General features: G+C 44.3%; 1 long non-coding RNA gene across 1 annotated transcript in view; it reads right to left on the bottom strand.

Annotated features, from left to right (window-relative positions):
* Positions 1 to 611: 611 nt before the first annotated feature.
* LOC145963421 (uncharacterized) overlaps positions 612 to 18,942 on the bottom strand; it is a 118,063-nt gene continuing 99,732 nt past the window's right edge. Inside the window, exons 3-4 of the long non-coding RNA XR_014436160.1 lie at positions 3,388 to 3,432; positions 612 to 900 (exon numbers count right to left, since the gene is read on the bottom strand). This is a non-coding gene — a long non-coding RNA (uncharacterized LOC145963421). The remainder of the gene's footprint in view (positions 901 to 3,387; positions 3,433 to 18,942) is intronic.

The raw sequence follows: 18,942 nt of genomic DNA, 5'->3' as shown, positions 1-18,942 counted from the left end.
TCAAGTGGGCCTCTTGGTAACGGCGAGCACTTATTCGCCCGCTCGCTCGCCAATCCAAATGAATTGGATAATTTGATCAGCTCGTTGCTGGCCCTTTGTTGCCTCCTGGGAACTTTGAATGGTCCGGTCGGCCGTCGACCGTCTTTCTCTACCTTCCCGGCTCGCTTCTTTTCTCTCTTTCTTCCCGACTAACCCCTCCCGTCGCCCCCTCGCCCCTCGCTCTCTTGGTCACGCGCGTATCTCTCCTTCACAATTCTTCTATTCTACCTCGCCTTGATCCACTCATGTCTTGTCGCCGCTGTGATATCAGGCCATAACAAACGCTAACTAAAGAAAGCGCGATTAAGATCGCGTGGTAAGAAGTACCGTCGCTCGATCTTATCAAAAAAGATCAACAAGAAAAACATAAATTAAAAAAAGAGAGAAATATATATCGAAATTTTTTTTAAAGAGTAAAAAGATATTACATCATAGAATAAAATTTTATTATGAAATATATATCATATCACAATTATTATGCATAGCGGATTTCGTAACGCATTTTGTAGAATCCATTTCTACAACGACATATGGATAAATATTTTTTTGTTCTGATCGCTCATCGTGATTGAACAAGCTACATTTTTATCTTCGAAACACCCGAACGGCGAAGCCAAAAGACCTCGAGAAGACTGACTCATTTCGCGGGGGAAAAATGTGCCCCAAGAGCCTCTTGAACTACATTCACATGACGCGAAATCTCACACGAAAAATGATTTTCTTGGAGCTGTATCTCGCCCTTTATCGTCCTTCCTATCGATTTCTTAGCGGTTTCTCATTCCGATCGAAAAAACATTCAACGCATGCACTTCTTCCGGCACCTTCGATGTTTTTGTGCTCTCGCGATTCCTCCAACGTGCTCTAAAGAGATAAAATCGCAGCTGGATTTTAGTTTCTCGCGAGAGACAGGCCGAAGAAATTAATTAAAGTAATCCGTGTGTAATAATGCCGTGAAAAATTGCGGCTGAAAAATAATTAAAAAAAAAACAAATAAAATAATAGGTAAAAAGAGAAAAATCTCACATCAAGCCGGAAGGAAAGAAGTCTCTTAACGTTACTTGGACAATAGAAGAAATGATTGAAAATAAATTCTTGATGCATTGTTGCGCCTTTAATAGCCTGCGTGCTCTGCAGTGTCTTCTATCATAAGGTCTTCATAAAGCTATAAATTAATTCAAATATATCTCGCGAAATATTCGATATTTCATGTATATATAGAACCAAATAAATCTAATACATAATTATTAATAAATAAAGCAATTATTTTTTTATATGGATAAACTGAAACATTGTCAATAATTATAATCGTTGAATGTTAAAGAATTTATTTCGAAAGAATTAATTGTAAGAGATAAAAGAACGTTTCAAGAAACATAAAGGCGCATATCGCGGAATTTTGCATGCACCGAATCTGTGGTTAGATAGAATCTGCGAGGAATATATTCTGCTACACGTCGCTGTCCCGGTGCAGCTCGCGGCCATGCTACCTCCGTTTGACGTTCAGAGGAGATCCGCGACACGAGGGACGGGGGTGAAAAGGGGGAGGAATGATTAATTACGAAGGAGTGACATGCAAAGGAACAGAGTGGAACCAAACGAAAAGCGACGACGAGCCGGTGCGCGTTCGAAGGGATTCGAGTTGTAGAAACTTAGCTAGATATTTTCAAGCTTTATCGTCCATTTTTCTTCCTCTCGGAACAATTTAACAACAATTGATGCATGACAGTTTAAATTTATCAGCCGCTCGTAAAAACGCATAATGTCAGCACGCAAAAGTGCTAATTATCCCTGTATTTGTCAGGAATCAGCTGACAGAAGTTAATTGTGACTTTGAAATTTAATTCACGTTACACGCAGATGAGACAGGTCCAATTAAAGAGACTTTTAGTTTAAACGTTTGTTAATTACACGCGCGACCGGAATGCCAAAATAACAAGGAACAACTCATTAGGCGGAAACGCGTCCACTTTGGGTGCAGGATCAATGCCGTTTCCCGTGAAAGCTGCGCGCAGGATCAAAGCGCTTCCGCGGATCGTCAAATCCGGACGAAATGGAAAGCAGGGATCGCCTGTACGAGCGCAAAAGGACAGATCTGGGCAACGGGGAAGGAGGAGAGATACACAAACGACATTTTCGAACACGGTCAAACATATTACGCCAGCCGGTGTCCGATAATGTGTTTCTGATTACTGGCTACGGCTATACGGGTTTTCTACGAAAATCCAAGGCTGAATATTATATATATATCCTCGTATAAAATATTCATTTGAATCATTGACACCTCTTTTTTATTTTTTATATTTTTGTTGTACGTTAACTCCTCCTCACGTATAGACTTTTGTATTAACTTTTAACGACGCATCCAACGTGATATCGTTGGCGTGATTGCAAAAATTTGACATTTCAATTACAAGATATCGTGATATGGAATAAAGTAATACTCGATGACACCAAATTACTCGCACCGACGATAATACAATACCCTCTTTTATCGCTCGATAACGACTGACACGAGAAATGAGAGAAAGTAGAGAAAATACTGTGCGAAGCGTAAAGAGGCGAAACATTCGTAAAGTGAACGTTCGTTCGACCTTGTACCGAATCGATTGGTGTCAGAACCAACTCTCTCGATTGGATCTCACACGGCGAGACTGACACGAGCATCGACGAACCTTGCACAGACACACACAGATCGGGGGTATCAAAGTGCGCCAGAGGGAAGATCGGGACCGGGAGACGACGGGATGGATGGGCTGGAAGCGTATCAAATTATCGGTTATTAATAACGCCGTCTGATCCCCCATTCGTCGTTTTACGCAGGAACAGTCGCCCACACCCGCGTCTCGCGAAGGTCGAAGATCCTCACCTCGGCTCGCAATGACTCGATTAATAACGCCTCGTCGGCGATAGCGCTTAATACGTATCCGGTCTCTAGTAAAACGGTCTCTGTATATAGTACGCGTAGAACTCGAAGACGTTTAACGGCGTTGCTGCAGCGAGTCACGTAAGCTCGCTTTGATTTCGCCGACAATGTGCCTTCGAAAGCGTCGAAATGTAGATACCTCGCAACCAAAAAAGGTCGATCGACCGCCGTAATGATATCTTGGAGCAGTACGATCGTTGATATGTAATCAGTCATCGATACATGATCGGAATTTTACAAATTATCCGTTGCAAGTGTGACAACGTTAGCTTTAAGTTTTTTAGTTTTTTTAGTTGACTTTGAAAAATGTACAAGGGCTAACGATCCCGAAAAAACACGAAAATGAATGGAGAAAAATGGACGAGCAATTGGTTACGGTCATGCGTCGTCTTATCCTAAATAAAAAAAAACAAAGTCACACTCACTTATATTTCAGCTTTGTTCGACACAATTTCCGCAAATCGAGGTACCTGGAAGCAAAACAAACGTCCGAGATTAGTTCCGGTTCTTAAAACAGCGGTTCACAAAACGAGCGGTAGGTAGGTAGGTATCGATTAAGCGTCGTCACGACGACGCCTTTCGTCGAGGATTATGACGTCGTCGGTGCCCTATTCGCGGAAGCGAATCTACCGAGGCCCTCCCCGCCCTTCTTACGTAATCCGCCTGTTAAAATATCAATCTCAACGTTTCGCTCTTTGCACAGGGTTCCGCGCGGGGGGATAAAGAGGGTCCACATGCTGCCACCGCCGCCGATCTGCACAGGCATGCTCTCCTCTACTTCTCTCTTGGACGAGGTCATCAAAGATGCAGCAGCAATCAGCGCAGCTGGTCGAGCGAACGAGCTTGAACGAAGAAGGACCGACCGGTCCCGCGTACCCGAGGGATACGCGCGGATTTTCTTTGAGCGTTTAAATTGATCCCCCTTCTGAAAAAAATTGCCCGCTGATGAACAGCCCTTTCATCGGGAGGAGAGAGCCGAGCGGAGGTGTCGCGCTGGTTATTGCAAGTCTCGGACCTGCGTGTACAGTGTCAAATTGAACTCGAGAAATCGGCTTATCGGTGGAACAGCTTCGCCTTTTTTATATCTCGCAAATAGATAGGTTTTTTTACCTACGGTCGCACGGTAGTTTTTTGCAAATTTGCCGTAAGTTGCATTGAAATTTTCGAATAACGCAGGAATCCACGTAAACGGAAAAGTGAAACGAGTTCTCTTATTCGCGCCGCGAGCATATTTTAATGAGCATATTTAATTGAAATTTATGTGTGCAAATAATCGTATTATAATATTAATATTGCAGCGAAAACTGATGTTTCTCTCAATCCGCTAGATATTAGCTTTATTTACGACGCGCGGAGCTCATGCGATCGGCTTTCCGCGCGAGAGCTCGCCACGATTTACGTGTCCCTTAATAAATCCGTCCGAGAGTTCACTCGCGGGGAAAAACATCAAAGTCCTTCTCGCGCTGATCCTTAAAACGGGCAACGAGGCGTGCGACGAGGTCGTCGTTGAAATCACTACCGCGAGACTCCCTCGCGGCCATCATCTTCTCCCCGCGGGGGAAAGAATCCAGGGGGAGGAGGGGAAGGGATTGCTCGTTCCGCGTGAGCCGCAGGGGGGCGAACTCTATTAAAAATGCAATATTCTCGTTAATCCAGGCCGGTATGTGGCGCCGGCTAATTAGCGAGTGCGAAGGACGGAGAGAGGCACGCGCGTACGCTTACCAACGTTGTCATGCAAATATCCCATAGTGAGCGGCTACGGGACATCATACGCGAAGCGTACATGCGCAGGTATATAGAAAGAGAGAGACAGAGAGAGAGAGAGAGAGAGAGAGAGAGAGAGAGAGAAATACATGCATATATATATATATATATATATATATATATATATATATATATATGCATATACATGCATATGTGTATGTACGCGGTCGTGGACGCGTTTATATGGGGATGTACGAGGGATGGAAGAGGAGGAGGGAAAGGAGAGGGTGGCGAAGCTATATCAATAAGCATCGAACGGCCACGGAGGACGGCAGGGAGCTGTTGATTAAGGGGTAAGTACAATGAGGAGATATCCTCGCAGAAGGGAATGCGTCTGCGATGGATCCGCACGAGGGGATCCGTCCCACCCACGTTCATCTCTCCTTCACCTCCTCGTCTTGCTTCTCCGTCATCTCCTCGCCGTCGTCTCAAACGTGCGCGCGCGCGCGCACGCGAGTGTATTCCACGTCTCTTCCTGTATCTCTCCTCCTCGATCTCATCTCCGACACAGGCAAGAGAAGCACCGATTATCGCCGATCCTAGATCGCACAATGCATCCCGTCTCTGTCACCATGCGATGACTGGGTCACCTTGTCGCAAGTGGATCCCGCAATAAAGTCGGATAGTACGGAATCGGACACGTCGTTCCAGAGGGAAGGAGAGGAGGGAGAGGAGGAAAGTTCCTCGTTGGCGTTTAAAGCGAAGTAATTACAAGTTTGCAAAGTGGGTCGGATTTAAAATAACACTAAATGACGCGAGAGATTATCGCAAACTAGTATAATAGTGAGCTAATGACAGTCGTTTCGCGAAAAGAATCAAGATTCGCAATCCTTTAAACTCATCATTCATTTAAAAAATTAATCCTGAGTATTATTACTAAATCGATTCACGAATTCGATGTTTATATTCGGGAATGCTCGGTTTCTTTATTTTCTCCAATTATTTCAGAATCAAAATGATAGATAATATTACACATATATCGTTTTTTTTTCTCGCAATCTTTTTCACGGGTATTTTAGCAACCGCTGGGGCCGCGCGAGTAAATCGTGAGCATCTCTAAAATTAATATAGAGTAATGAAAATTGGTTATCGGCCCGAAGCGGCTTGCGCGTCCTGCAGACCGAACGGTGTTACCAGCACTGGAGCGCGTAATATCGCATTGAAGATAGTCGGACGACGGGCACACGCGGGGCTCGGGTGCAGGGGAAGCGGATCACGTTGACACAAAGCGCCCGTAATCCGTTTATCTTCTCTCCGGGCACTCTCCGCGCCCACGTGTTACGCTTCGCGTTATTCGAGAGAGCCGGCCTGCCACCCGTCCCTCCTCTTTCCCTCCCGCGATCTCGTTATTCCCGTGACGGAGCGAGCGACCGCGATTTCTTCACCGCTCGAAAAGTCGCCGATAGGGTCCAAGAGGCATCGAGAAAGAATTCTATCAATTTAATTTAAATACAATTGTAAACTCTCCTCTTATTTTTTAACACACGTTGCAGCGAGAGATCTCGGAATCGCTTTATATTTTATACCGTGATATCGATTCGCGAGCATTAATTATATCGCATTTACATAAATCGTATCGTAAGAACGCATAAGGTTCGCTCTGACAAGCGGGAAAATATTATGCCGCTGAATCGTAAGAAGAAACGCGTCGCGCTCATAAATCTGGAGGAAGAGCGTGCTCGCCGACGTGCATCATTGGTTGACAGATTTCTTCGCGGCGTCACACAGTTTCTCGACGCGCTCGCGCGTTCTCCGAGCGCGCAGTTTCCTTTAGAAAGATCTCCACGAGCCACCGCGACAGTGCTCCTCCTTTGAGTAATGACGCCCCGGGCCCCGGCGCAGGAATGCGGGGGAGAAAAGAGAGCCCCCTTTCATCGGCCGTTTTATTGGCTCCGAGGCTACACGGCCCTTCTCGCTTTCTTCTTCCGCCTCGTCGTCTCCACCTCGGCCGTTTAAACGGCTTAACGAAATGACGTCGTCGTCGTCGTCGTCGTCGACGTCGTGCTTCACGTTTTGTCTCCGTATCGTGAAACACATTTGTCTCGTGCCGAGCGATTCTGAATTTCGTGTCGGACTTTCTTCTCCGTCTCTCTCTCTCGCACGTAATATATATTATATACAAATCTTTCTATCTTCCTCTATCTTTCTTTCTGTCATCCTTCCGATCCTTTCCCTCTTTCTCTTCCACACAAACTTGCGCTTCTCCTTCGACTTCTTTTTTCATCTTGACGCGGGCTGCCGAGAGACGCGACAAAGGGGTCTCTGATATATTACGTATATTAATGCCGAGTCGCGTCAAATATCTTGTTGAAATTTCGGTTAAAAAGCGTGGAAGCGATACGAGGTAGCAAGAGCGGCGGATTTTATCGAGGGTGAAACTGGGTTCAAAGGATAACACCCTAAAACGCTCGTCGAGAATTCGCATGGTCCGCATTCATCTCGAGCGAAGAAACAACCGTTTCATGCTCTCGGCACGTTCCCATTTAGTATTTCTCGAATGGCACGTTTCATTCGACAGAGCGCGCGTTCCACGTGCTGCACTTTTAATCGGACGATCGAATCTTTGTTTCCTGCTATAAAAAACGCCTCGATTCCATTTTCGCGTACTGCGTTATATAGCAAACTGGGCGAAAGAAGAGTAAAATCACAATATCATGATCCATTTAATTTCAAATACATAAATGGGAGAATTTTGACAGCGCGCGCAAACACAGAAAGAGAAAAATATCTCCGAATCGATTGAATAATCTATTAAGTGCACAGAGAAAAATATCATTCGACTGCCAAGAAAAGCGATTACTCAGTTTATTTTTCTTTTTTTAATATTCTTTTTTATAATAGTTTTCTTCAACAAAGAGTATATTCTTGATAATGGTCTTAAAATATACTCATCACAAGTGTTGGAAAATCTCATTATCATGTACTCGAAAGAAGAATTTATTTTCTCTTCAAGAATATTATAAAGTTGTATATCAAAGAAAAATCAAACTTACTTTACGCCAACTCTAGTGTAGTAAGCAAACCAAATTTTTATTTTAATTTAATATTCTTGACTAAAATACCGCACTTACTAAAATTCAGAATATATTCAATTAAATTTAATGCTTGTGGTGAATTTATGATATATTTAAAATAAATAATATTTACTTGAATACAGTATACATTTTTCCCTGTGTGAGAAAGTTATTTAGTTATATATCTGATGTAAAGAGGTGAGAGATATGGTTGCTCTTTCCGGTCGACGAACGCGCAGGAACCAATATTTTCGTCGCGATAGAGGACCGGACATTCCGTTTCCTCTCTGACACTTTGTTCCGCGTCTCGTAATGCTCGCGTGTACGCATAAAGCATATCCGGCTCATTAACAACATAAAGTCGACAGAGATTAGCAAACGCGCTCGCTATCGCCTTTCTTCGCCGTGCTTTTCCATCCCCTTTCCTCTCTCGCTCGTCTCTCTCACCCCCTCGCGCCGCGCGCGTTCCACCTTCCTCTCCCTCATCCCTGTCGATTCGCTTAACGCGCCTCTGCGAAAACGCAGAGCGGATAATCCTCGCCGCCGCGGTCGCCACATTGTGCGGCCCGCCACGCGCGACGCTGCATTATTTATACCCGGTCGCATAATAACGCCGCGGATGATTTTAATGCGCACACCTCTGTCCCCGGGGCTTAGCAGCTTCCAGGAGTTGCGTCACACAAGTTTAAGTGAGAATCTCTAGAGATTTTCAGGATTTTACATCTTATTATTTTAGAATCGATGCCTGGTGTTACGAGGAAATGTCATCGAGGGAAACTGGATCTCGAAATGTCGCAAAGATGCTGCTTAATCTGGAAAGGAAGAAGTTTCGAGCGGAGTTTCTCCAAAGCTGGGTGCTTAACCGAGCTAATCTCCATCCGGTAAACTCTTCCCTCTGACCGTGAGTGGTGTATATTTGTTTTGCGGCATAATGCAGTTACAAAGGGCTAACAATGGCGGCTGGGTTCAAGTCGGCAACCTTTTCAGGCAACTAAATCAGCAGGAGTTTTTCGAACGTTCCATCCGCCTACTTTTCTATCTCGCTCTTCCTTTCGCTGCTTATCTCACTTTTATCACAAAAGAGTTTGCTAATAAGAGAGCGTTAACCATTCCTTGCGAAAACCAAGGAATTTCCTAATCTTTCAAAATCTAATCTCGAATTTTGAAATTGTCAAAAAAGAAAATTCGAAACAAGAAACAATTTGACTTTAGATGAAACTTTGACACTCAAGATTCGTCGCACTAACAAAGAAAAGTATTAAAACTTCAACTCGATGTAAAAATTTTGACACTTTAAAGATCTTAAAGTAACTAATTTCGATCGCAATATCTTTAAAATTGAACGCATTAAAAATTAAAATTTCTGATTCTCACAAATTCCATAACATCGATAATGAATAAGTATGAAATCTTAAAGTTTTTCGAAAGTAATTCGCGACCGGTAAATTCCAGAAAAATCGGGAGAAAGAGAAGTTTATCGAGCGTAGGCCATGAACCGTGGCCGGTCCTCCTACGCATGGGATCACGCATGCGTCGGGCCTCCCTTAAAACAATACGTCGACCAATCTGGATGGTAAGGGGCTCCTGTTTCATTGGCTCACTCCCTCGAGCTAATCTTTCTTTCGATGCATCCACCATTCTCGCCTATTCTCCGTCACAAAACTCGTCCATCTTCCTTTAAGTGTATATCGCAACTTCAAACTTATGTTAATTTAAACCCTTTTATATTTAAAATCATAAATCACAAATAAAATAACGCAATAAGCAAATATTGAAATATTTCTCGAGCCTCGTGTTAAGCAATCATATTATTCTCACTCAGAAAGTAGCAAAATGCGAGATATCAGATTTGCAAATTACCCAAGTTATTTGGCATCTCTTGTTGTGTTTTTTTTTCTTTTTTTATTGTTCAAGAAAAATGCGGAACGTGACAGTGCGAAACGCGACGACGCTTTGTTCTTCTCGGGATAATGGAAAACGGATCGATGCCTTTCGAACCCAACGATGAATTTTAATTTCTTCCCCTTTGCTCACTTTATTATACAAACAAGTCTCTGTAATCGAGAGTCATTGATCGACGACTAGAATGTTAGATCAATTAGATTAGCAAGTGTTTGCATTCCCGTACATATTGTTTCATCGATAAAACGAGAGAGACAAATAATTTTTATTTCAAGTTACAAGATTTCCATGTGTACTTACATATATTAGAAACGATCCAACACAAAGTGTAAAAATATATAAGATATTTGTTTTTTCTTCCCCTACTATATATTATATTTTAATATATAGTAATGCATGCAGTATATGCACATACATGTAAATAAAATATTATTATAAAATTACACACAAACAACAAATGTAAAATAACAATAAATAATAGAAATATAAAACATTATTTACTATGTAACTGTTTTATTTATTATTCATATAATTTTACATATTTTTAAAAAATATTTTTAAATGTACAAAATCAATTTTATTTCACATTTCATGATTATATATCACTATAGATGTACTACTTTAGTTTCCTCTTTCAACGAAATCTTAAACAAGTTAAATAATTCATACGTTTTTACGTTCGATTATTTCAGAACATGATTCTTAAGTCCAGCAAAGAATGTTGGATATGAAGAGAGGGCGAACAAAGTGTAGGCGGACCCTTCTGCGAAACGAAATGTTTTACCGAAGGTAATGGTCCTGCCGGAAGCGGGATGACGCGTGACCCCAGACGGACGCATTAGACGCACTTCCGGCGGTGTGACGCTCAGCGCCCTCGATCGTCCGCTAAATCCGGTTCTGTCTCTCTCGCGATCCCGTACTATTGAGGATCCTAATGCACAACGTTCCCATGAAAATGCCAAAGAGTTATTCAGCGCCGCGATATCGAGTCATTCGCGCAGTCATTCGTAACGTTTCCCGTTGCGCTCCGAAAAATAATCCTTTGCGATTGGAAAATATAGACATGCGAAATCGTCCTCAAAGATCGCGCCTCGCGTGCATCACGCGTTTAACGCGCGAAATCCGGCATTCCGGATGTACACTTGGGGGGGGAGCGGAAACGTCGGGAGTTTGTTTCCCAGCGCTAAAAATCTTTTACTCGGGACACGCTTTGTTCGACAAGTAGCTGCAGGCATCATCGGTATCGGGAGGACGAGCGCGGCGCGATCGATCCTCCCTCTTCCTCGATTTCCTCCCCCTCCCCCCGCGCCACGCCTCGCGCTACCTCATTTCTCCTACGGCAGAGGAAATGAAATCCCGTCCGGGACGCGATTCGCGCGACGTTTGTCCCGTTATTAGATCAGCGTTACTTCGTGCTTCATCTCGAGAGTGCTCTGCGGCGGCCGTCGAATACGTCTTCCGCGCGTTTGAAAGCGCTGATACTTCCTGCACACCCCGCGCGTCCCTCTCCCGCTGATACTTCCTACGCGAATCGCATCCGTGCCTCGAGCAATCAGCGAAAAAGTAACGTCTTCGCAGGTGCCACTCTGTGGTTTACGAAATATCTAGTCGCCACGAGGCATCTATATAATATGAAATTAAATGCCATTTTACAAAGCAAAGAAATATAATTCATAAATGTTGTCGCGAGTAACCAAATAAATTTAAATAAGCTCACGATAGCATTTGTTATATAATATAATGTATGTAAAAAATATATACGTAAATATATATAATTAATAAAAATTTAAAGCAGAGAGAGAGAGAGAGAGAGATAATCAACACGTTATATTCTTTTGAAGTTCTCGCGCTCAAATTGGGATTAAAATCTATCTAATAAACTTCGCGATTATACGCACGTACGGTTGATCAATAAAGCGCAGTACGATGCAGTCGATTAGTTTTATTTTTCGCTAGCAGAATGCGCGATAATTACTTCAAAAAGTATTTTTCCGATTCAGTTTTTGGATAAACATTCGCATTTTATATGTTCACATTATCGCGCGCTCCCGATCATCGGGGTGCATTCATCGTTTTATCTGTTAAACTGTATATATATGTATATGTATATTTGTATATATGTATGTATATATATATATATATATATATATATATTTATATATGTATGTATATGATAGACTTTGCATCTCTTCTTCTATAGAAGAGGAAATGAAATTCTATTCGCGTCGTGCCTCGGCCGACTTTGTCTCGTTATTACATTAACGTTACGCCGACTCGCGAGATGAGAAAATACATCTCGCGGTCACGTAACGTGTCCTTTACATTTGCGTATTATAATGACAAAAGTGTACAATGGTCGGAATGAAAATTGCATAATCGCACGTTCTCCCATCTGAGAGATTGATAAAGAGTATAATTTTTTTTCACGCGCATTTTTTTATAAAACCAAATATTTATTAAAAGAGCGAATAAGAAAACAGAGACGGAATCATGAAAACTTGAGCATTTCTATGTCATGATTATGAGCACAAATCGAGAAATGTAAATTCCAACAAATAAGTAATCATTTTTTTATTGATTTATTTTTTAAAAGTCTAATTTTTACTTAATTTAGTTCGAAGCAATATTATTTTTTTCTAAATCGCCTATGTGTGTGCGTGTGTACGTGTAATGATTCGAAAGGCTAATTTCGACTAATGCTACAATCTGCGCCCATTAATTATGAACGGTGCGCTCGATTCAATCGTCTCGCCGGAACGATCAAAGCTCGAAAAATCACTCTCCTCGTTCTCGCCGATAGGAATCCGCGAGGGTTCACGCTGCTCGCTTCGCGCGGCCGACGTGCATTTACCACCTGCACCGACTCGAATTAAAAAGTTCGTTCTCCCGCGAAACCGTAAATAATGCCTTCTGACAGGCGGAGCCGAATGTCGATGAATAACGAGGCGCGGAACCTTCGACTTTCGATTCTTCTCTTTTTCCAACCAAGCGCGCGGCTCGCGAGCGCACGTCAGTCTGGACCACACACACGCATCGGCTATCGTACGTACATGTGTGTGTATGCGTGTGCGCGCGCGCAGATGCCCACGGACGTGTGCAAGCGTTCGTATGGGTGGCTCGTACGTTTCGAAAACAAAGCTCGCGCCTGACGTGAGAGAGAAAGAGAAAGGAGAAAGAGAGAGAGAAAGAGAGAGAGAAAGCGCTTCTCCGCTCTCGGCGACGAGACCGATGCATCGATACCGGAAACGGCGCGATACACGACGAAAAAAAAAGGCAGAGAAACTTGCTGCTGCGTTCTGAGTGTATCGGTATGTGTGCGCGTTGTGTATACGCCGCTATGGCGACGACGACCACGTGTATGTGTCGTACGTCCGATGTACACGCGTCATGAATATTTGAGGAGATACGCCTTCTCACCCCCTTCCCTCCGTGAGCGCGCGTCCTCCGTCGTGTATTCTGCTGCGATGGACGTCTGATTTTTTTTCTTTCTTTTTTTTTCACACGTTGAATCCGCATGTGCGCTCTTCCTCGCGGTGACGACTAATCGAAAATACGTACTTCCAGAGAGAAGGAGAGAGAGAGAGAGAAGGTGCAGACAAAAAATTGAAAGTTATATCTCTCAGAAATTGTCAGGTTGTCTCAATGACAACAACGTAACAGCGTGGATGTAGGAAAATAGGCATACGCATCTGCTTGCGCAATTTTGATGGCATATAAATGACAAAGATAATAAAGGAGAACGAGGGAAGAGAGAGACACGAGAAAGAGAAAGAGAGAGAGAGGGAAAAGACGATGGAAGTATAATGATGGAATCCTCTCCTAATTCCCCGGGAAGCCGCGTCTCTTTCTCATCGCGAATCTTCGTAGGGGAAGAGAGACGAACTCTCGCATCTTCTCGCGGTGGAGGGCGAAGGGATCGGCAACGGGAGACGAAGTGACGAGGGAGAAGAGGTAGGGACAGAAAATGAGAGGATCAGAAGCTGCCGAGGAGAGCGAGGGAGAATCAGTCGGTCCGTCCGTCCGTCTGTCCGTCCGCGTCTCTTCTTCCTCCTCTCCACGTTCCACCATTCTTCAGCGCTCCCGACGGGGATTAATAACGGCCTGCCATTGTTGCCATGGCAACTCTCGAAGCGTTAAAAACTCCTCGGCTCTAACCCCGATCGTCCGTTTAAAGTTTCACAGGAAAAGGGTTCGTCCACCCAGGACGAGAAGCGACTGGGCAAATATTTGCGTGTTGCGACACGATGTACTCGTCTCCTCCCTCTCGCGCCAAGTGTGTACAAGATGTACAATGGCCAGCAATGACTCGTAGCTATAATAATTGGCAACGTTAACAGGCTCGATTAATCTAAGAACGAGACTCGCGTATCTCTCCATCGATAAAGACAGCCACGAAGATGCGAGATATTTTGTCGCCATTTTATCGTGTAGATAATTAATTTCTTATTGTCAGCGGTACTGCTTTATTTTTAGAAGATAAATCCGTCAATCAATTTATTTTGATTCAGATCGAAGCGACAGTTGGATTTACTAAAAATTTGATTTTTGTGAATTAAAATTATAAGGCTTCGATATAATGACAATAGGAATACAAAGAGATTCATTAATCGCATTTGCTAGTGTTCAATATAACTATATTACATCAAAATCAATGTAAACATGTGTGCAGATTATGAGAGCTATACGAGAGAGATTGTCAGGTGAAAAAAAATCATGGAGAGGAGAAAATGTTCAACTCTCGATTAAACCTGAACTCAGTATAGATATCGCATGAAATACTACAGAGATTTGTCAGTTTCTAATCTTATCCATCTCTTTTCTATTCATTACGTGCAAGTACAGCGAATGAAAAATGCAGTTGAGTGGCTTTCTAGCTCATTAACGTAAAATATCACGTCATTTATTATCGGAATCAGACTACCCTCCTGTCCCTACTATGGCAATTACGTTATTTGAGGCTGAACATGGTAGTCGTGTTAATAGAGGGACAAGACGCGTGCAAGCCGGGAACTTCGTACGCAAACGGACCTGATCAATATTCATGGATCTCCGTCGTGGGGCGGTTTCGACGCTGTCGGAACAGGGTGGATTTATGCGAATGCTTCCTTCCGCTTGGCCGCGCGAGACATTTTTCTTGCGATTCAGGTTTGCGAGAAATCGCGGAATGTCTCTCGCAACGATTAATTTAATTCGAGGGCTACGACTTTTCCATAAACGATGACGATGCTATCGACTCTTTTCACCCCGACGATTAACTCTGTTTAACGATTCGATATAAACAATCAACCACGCGCCATCTTTCAAATAGATGCAGGAAAGAGGGTAAAAAGAAGTTTGCTTACCCGACAATTGAAAGAGCAAGATGCGAAGAAGTCATGCGTGAGTGTTCGAGAAACGAAGAAAGGAAGGCGAGCGTAAACTCGGAGCGTCGGAGATTGCCCGGTCGGCGCAATTGCAATTGCACGTACGAGCGCAGACGAGTTCGTACGAGAATGTAGTTCGGTTCCGGTTGCGGGCCATTAGTTGATGAGCTACCTCGTTTCTTCGCCCCCGCCGGCGGAAGATGCGCTCGCCGCGCGTTGCAGGCGGGCCACCCTTCGCCGGGTATCATCCTTCCACTCGCGCTAACCCACGGCACGGGTTCTGAAAAGCTCGCGTGGTATTGTGGGATCTATTATTGCTCTCCTAGAGTTATATATGTTTTGATGCAGCAAACTCTCTCTCGCTCTTTCTCTCGAGCTAGTCAGCCGTCCGATAGACCGGACGATCGAACGAACAGACACATAGGAAGAGAGAGAAAACCAGCCTTCGCAGTCAACTATCCTTTTACAATCTTCAATTAATTCTACTCTATTTTTTGCCCGTTGCATTCGCGTGCTGCGCTTCTCTCGATTTAAAACGCATGGATCACATCAGATGATGGAATGCGTCAGGTTTTAATCGTGAACACTTGCGACGATATGAGGATTTTGAGGAAAGAAATTGTTTTTTTCTAAATACTCGAAAATAAATAAAATATGGAAAAAATAGAAATTAGTGAATTTGAAATAAAATGCCAATATCGAATGCGTTTGTTTTTCTCACAGAAGATAACGAAATTATTCTTTTTCGCGCGTCTTTGGAGAAATATATAGAATATTGCTTTAGAACGTATAAAACGCGCTAAACGTTTCTCGTTCTCGCTTATAAAGGATAACGCGCGTTTCCTTTTAATCGTGGCGCAATAACGGCAAGGAGAAAATAGACAATAGTATCGCGCTCGCCTTACTCGCTGAAATTTCACGAGCCAGGTTTCGGTACGCGAACCTGGCACTCAAGATACTCGCTATTGTTTCGAAGGAGTCCGGACCGCGAGCACTAAAACCAACCTCGTCTTCCCCTCCCCTTCTCCGAATCCCCGGCAGCATCGGTGGAAGCGTCGGATGATGTACCGCGCCCCAACCCCTTAATTACTGCCGCGTGCAAATTGGAAGGAAAAATTAATCGCAGAAATGACTTAGAGCTGCCGGCACGGGGGAAAGATGAGGCGGTGGAAGCGACCGAGCGGGGAGCGGGAGCGGGGGTGGGAGTGAAGGGAGAGCGGGAGGGGGAAAGACGAGGAAGCGCGCCCCAGGGTCACACAAAGGGGATGAAAGGAAGTCCGGGGCAATTAGAATGATGCCCTTTGCACGGTCTTCCTCGCTCAGTCTCTCCCGAGCCACCCCCTCCGTCTATGAGCGCGTTCCTCCTCCTCTCGCCTCCCGTCCTCGCGAAATACCGAGGCCGTCCCCGTACCATTGCCAGCGCCGATGAAACGATGTGGAAACATCAGGTGCGAGGTATTATAACGTAATAATAAATTATGCCTGTTATACGCGGGCGCGTCCCTCTCTTGGAATTACAGAACCGAACGAAAGATCCTAATATCGACTACGTAATCGATCCCTTAAAGACGTTGAAATATCAATATATTTTCTTCTTCACGAATCAAATTCTAAAAATCGATTCTACATATATATAAAAAGACGCAAATATAATTTACATTATTACAGCAATTTTTCTATTAGTTATTTTTTTTAAATAAATACCCTTTAAACTCTCGATTCGAGTGTCTCGAAGCTCCCCGCTAGGGGGGAAGGAACGAAGGAATGAGAAAACGCGGTCGCAATGGATAGATATTTAATCTCGATTTCGGGGTCGACCGTCGCCGTCGATGACGTCGACGTCATCCTCCCTCGCCTGTAGAAGACCACTGTCATATCTCCGGGGGATGATTCGACGTGACAGCTCTCCCTCGAGGGTTGCCACGACGGAGCATCACCAACGAACCAACCCCCGCTGCTTCTCACGTAGAAAAGCTACACACACCGTAGCCGCGGGCGGCAATATACGTCGTGACGTCCGCGAATTCCACGCGTGCCACCCTCCCGCTCTTCGCGCCGCCACCCTCGTGCGAGGTTTAATGACGTATAAACTATGCGTCGGATTAGCAACGCGGTTACGTTCCCGCAACCCCTGCAAGACGGGGTCGCATATAGGGCTACTTCTGCTCGACGACGCGGATAAAACTATCTGACAACTTTCTTCGATATATATTTCTGCTTGTTAACTGTTTGCACACAAAATGATTTATATGCAGTGAATATGATTTCGAGTTCTCGTCTACAAATTATTCACCAAACACGTTAAACAGAATATTTAGTTCTCTTATTTATATTTAAATTATTCGATAAAATAATAGTGTAAGAGCTTCATATGTATAAGTCAATTTGATACAATTATTTTTTGCATTACGTTAAAATTTTTTTTAGTTTGTAAGAAAAAAAACGTCGCAAGTAGTTAAATAATGTATACCGAGTAGGCAAGTTAAATATTCCGTAACTTCATTTCATGGATCTATACTCCGCGACAAATCGGCAATTCTTGGACGAACAAGTCACGTTTACGAGATCTCTCGGCGATTACGATGAACAAAACGAATAATTAACGCGACGTAGAAACACGCTCGTTGTGAAGCGCGAGCATAAGTGCGTGCGGCCGAAATGCGGCAAAACGAGGTATGAGCGATATAGGGAGAGAAGAGAGCGAGACAGATAGAGAATGAAACGGCTACAAAGGGGGCCCCGACAACAAAGTCAAGTGGGGTACAATGAGACGCGGTATGAGTACATCGAATGCCACGGTCGCTTCTCTCTCTCTCTCTTCTTCTCATATAGTCACGGTCCTACGACTCTCTACCGACTGTTCTACCGCTTGTGGCACTCTATGTCTCATGGTGTGGTCATGGCGAGCCCACAAAAGCATTCATTCAATAATCTGACCGTGTCACCTATGTATACAATTACCGGTGTACGAATCGCCTGGGGAGGAAGAGAAATCGAGCCGCGGTCAGTTCACCATCGAAACGCACGTCAAAGACAATGTTCTCATAACGAGCAAATTCTGTGGACGAGAGATCTGGGGAAAGAGAGGGGAATGACCTTTTTCAATTTTCGACCAGATAAAGATATCTCTCGCAAGTTATTCGCGAAAAAATTGCACGGGATTCCCATCAACGCGGTTGATTCAGATATCCGCGATCGCGAATCTTCAAATGGCTCGCTTCTATCACACATGCACGCGTCCAAATGACGTGTCAAACGAAAGTTTCGCTTGTCAAGGTAGCGAAGAGAGGCGAACCGAGCGACAAACACAACGCGACAACCCCCGTGGACATCCGCCGGTGATCCAAAACGCATATTCGCCGCTTCCGGACGCTGCATCCTGCCTTCCTCCCGCGTTATTTCAAGCCGACCGGGGATATAGCGACTATTCCCCCTTCGCTCTTCCACCCACCGCCCCGTACTCTCGTCATCCCACATCACAGCTAGGCGTTCTCTTTCTCTCTCTTTCTCTCTTCTACCTCCGCGTCTGTCCGTCTCCGTTCGTAGGGGTGCAATCAATAAGACATTCGTGACGCGACGGTTATGGCTGACGGGGACGTGAGCACGGGGGCCAACGGCTAGCCCCATGAATATCTTTCGATAGATTGCACATCATCCTCGTTCGCTCCCGATGCGCGATGCGCCCCCAATCCGACGAGGGGTGATCCGTCGGGGCAGGAGACACCACAGGAGGGTGGATGGCCGATGCGTAGCCACGCGTCCACTGCGGTTAACTTCCCGCCCTTTCTTTCTCTCTCTCTTTCTTTCTTTCTCTCGGATAGGAAAAAGGGCAAGCGAGAGTGCGAAAGACGAATCGTTGTTATAAGTCACGGATTATGGCAGGAGCGCAGAGAAATTTTAATCGATAGAATCGCCGCGGTTGTATAACATAAAAGAA

This window comes from Camponotus vicinus, unplaced genomic scaffold (genome assembly GCF_025532165.1).
Source record: "Camponotus vicinus isolate PSW18456_S1 unplaced genomic scaffold, iyCamVici1.0 SCAF_12, whole genome shotgun sequence".
In the NCBI taxonomy this organism is placed as follows: Eukaryota; Metazoa; Arthropoda; class Insecta; order Hymenoptera; family Formicidae; genus Camponotus; species Camponotus vicinus.
Note: the sequence above shows the minus strand (reverse complement) of the source record. Positions and strands in the feature narration are given on the sequence as shown.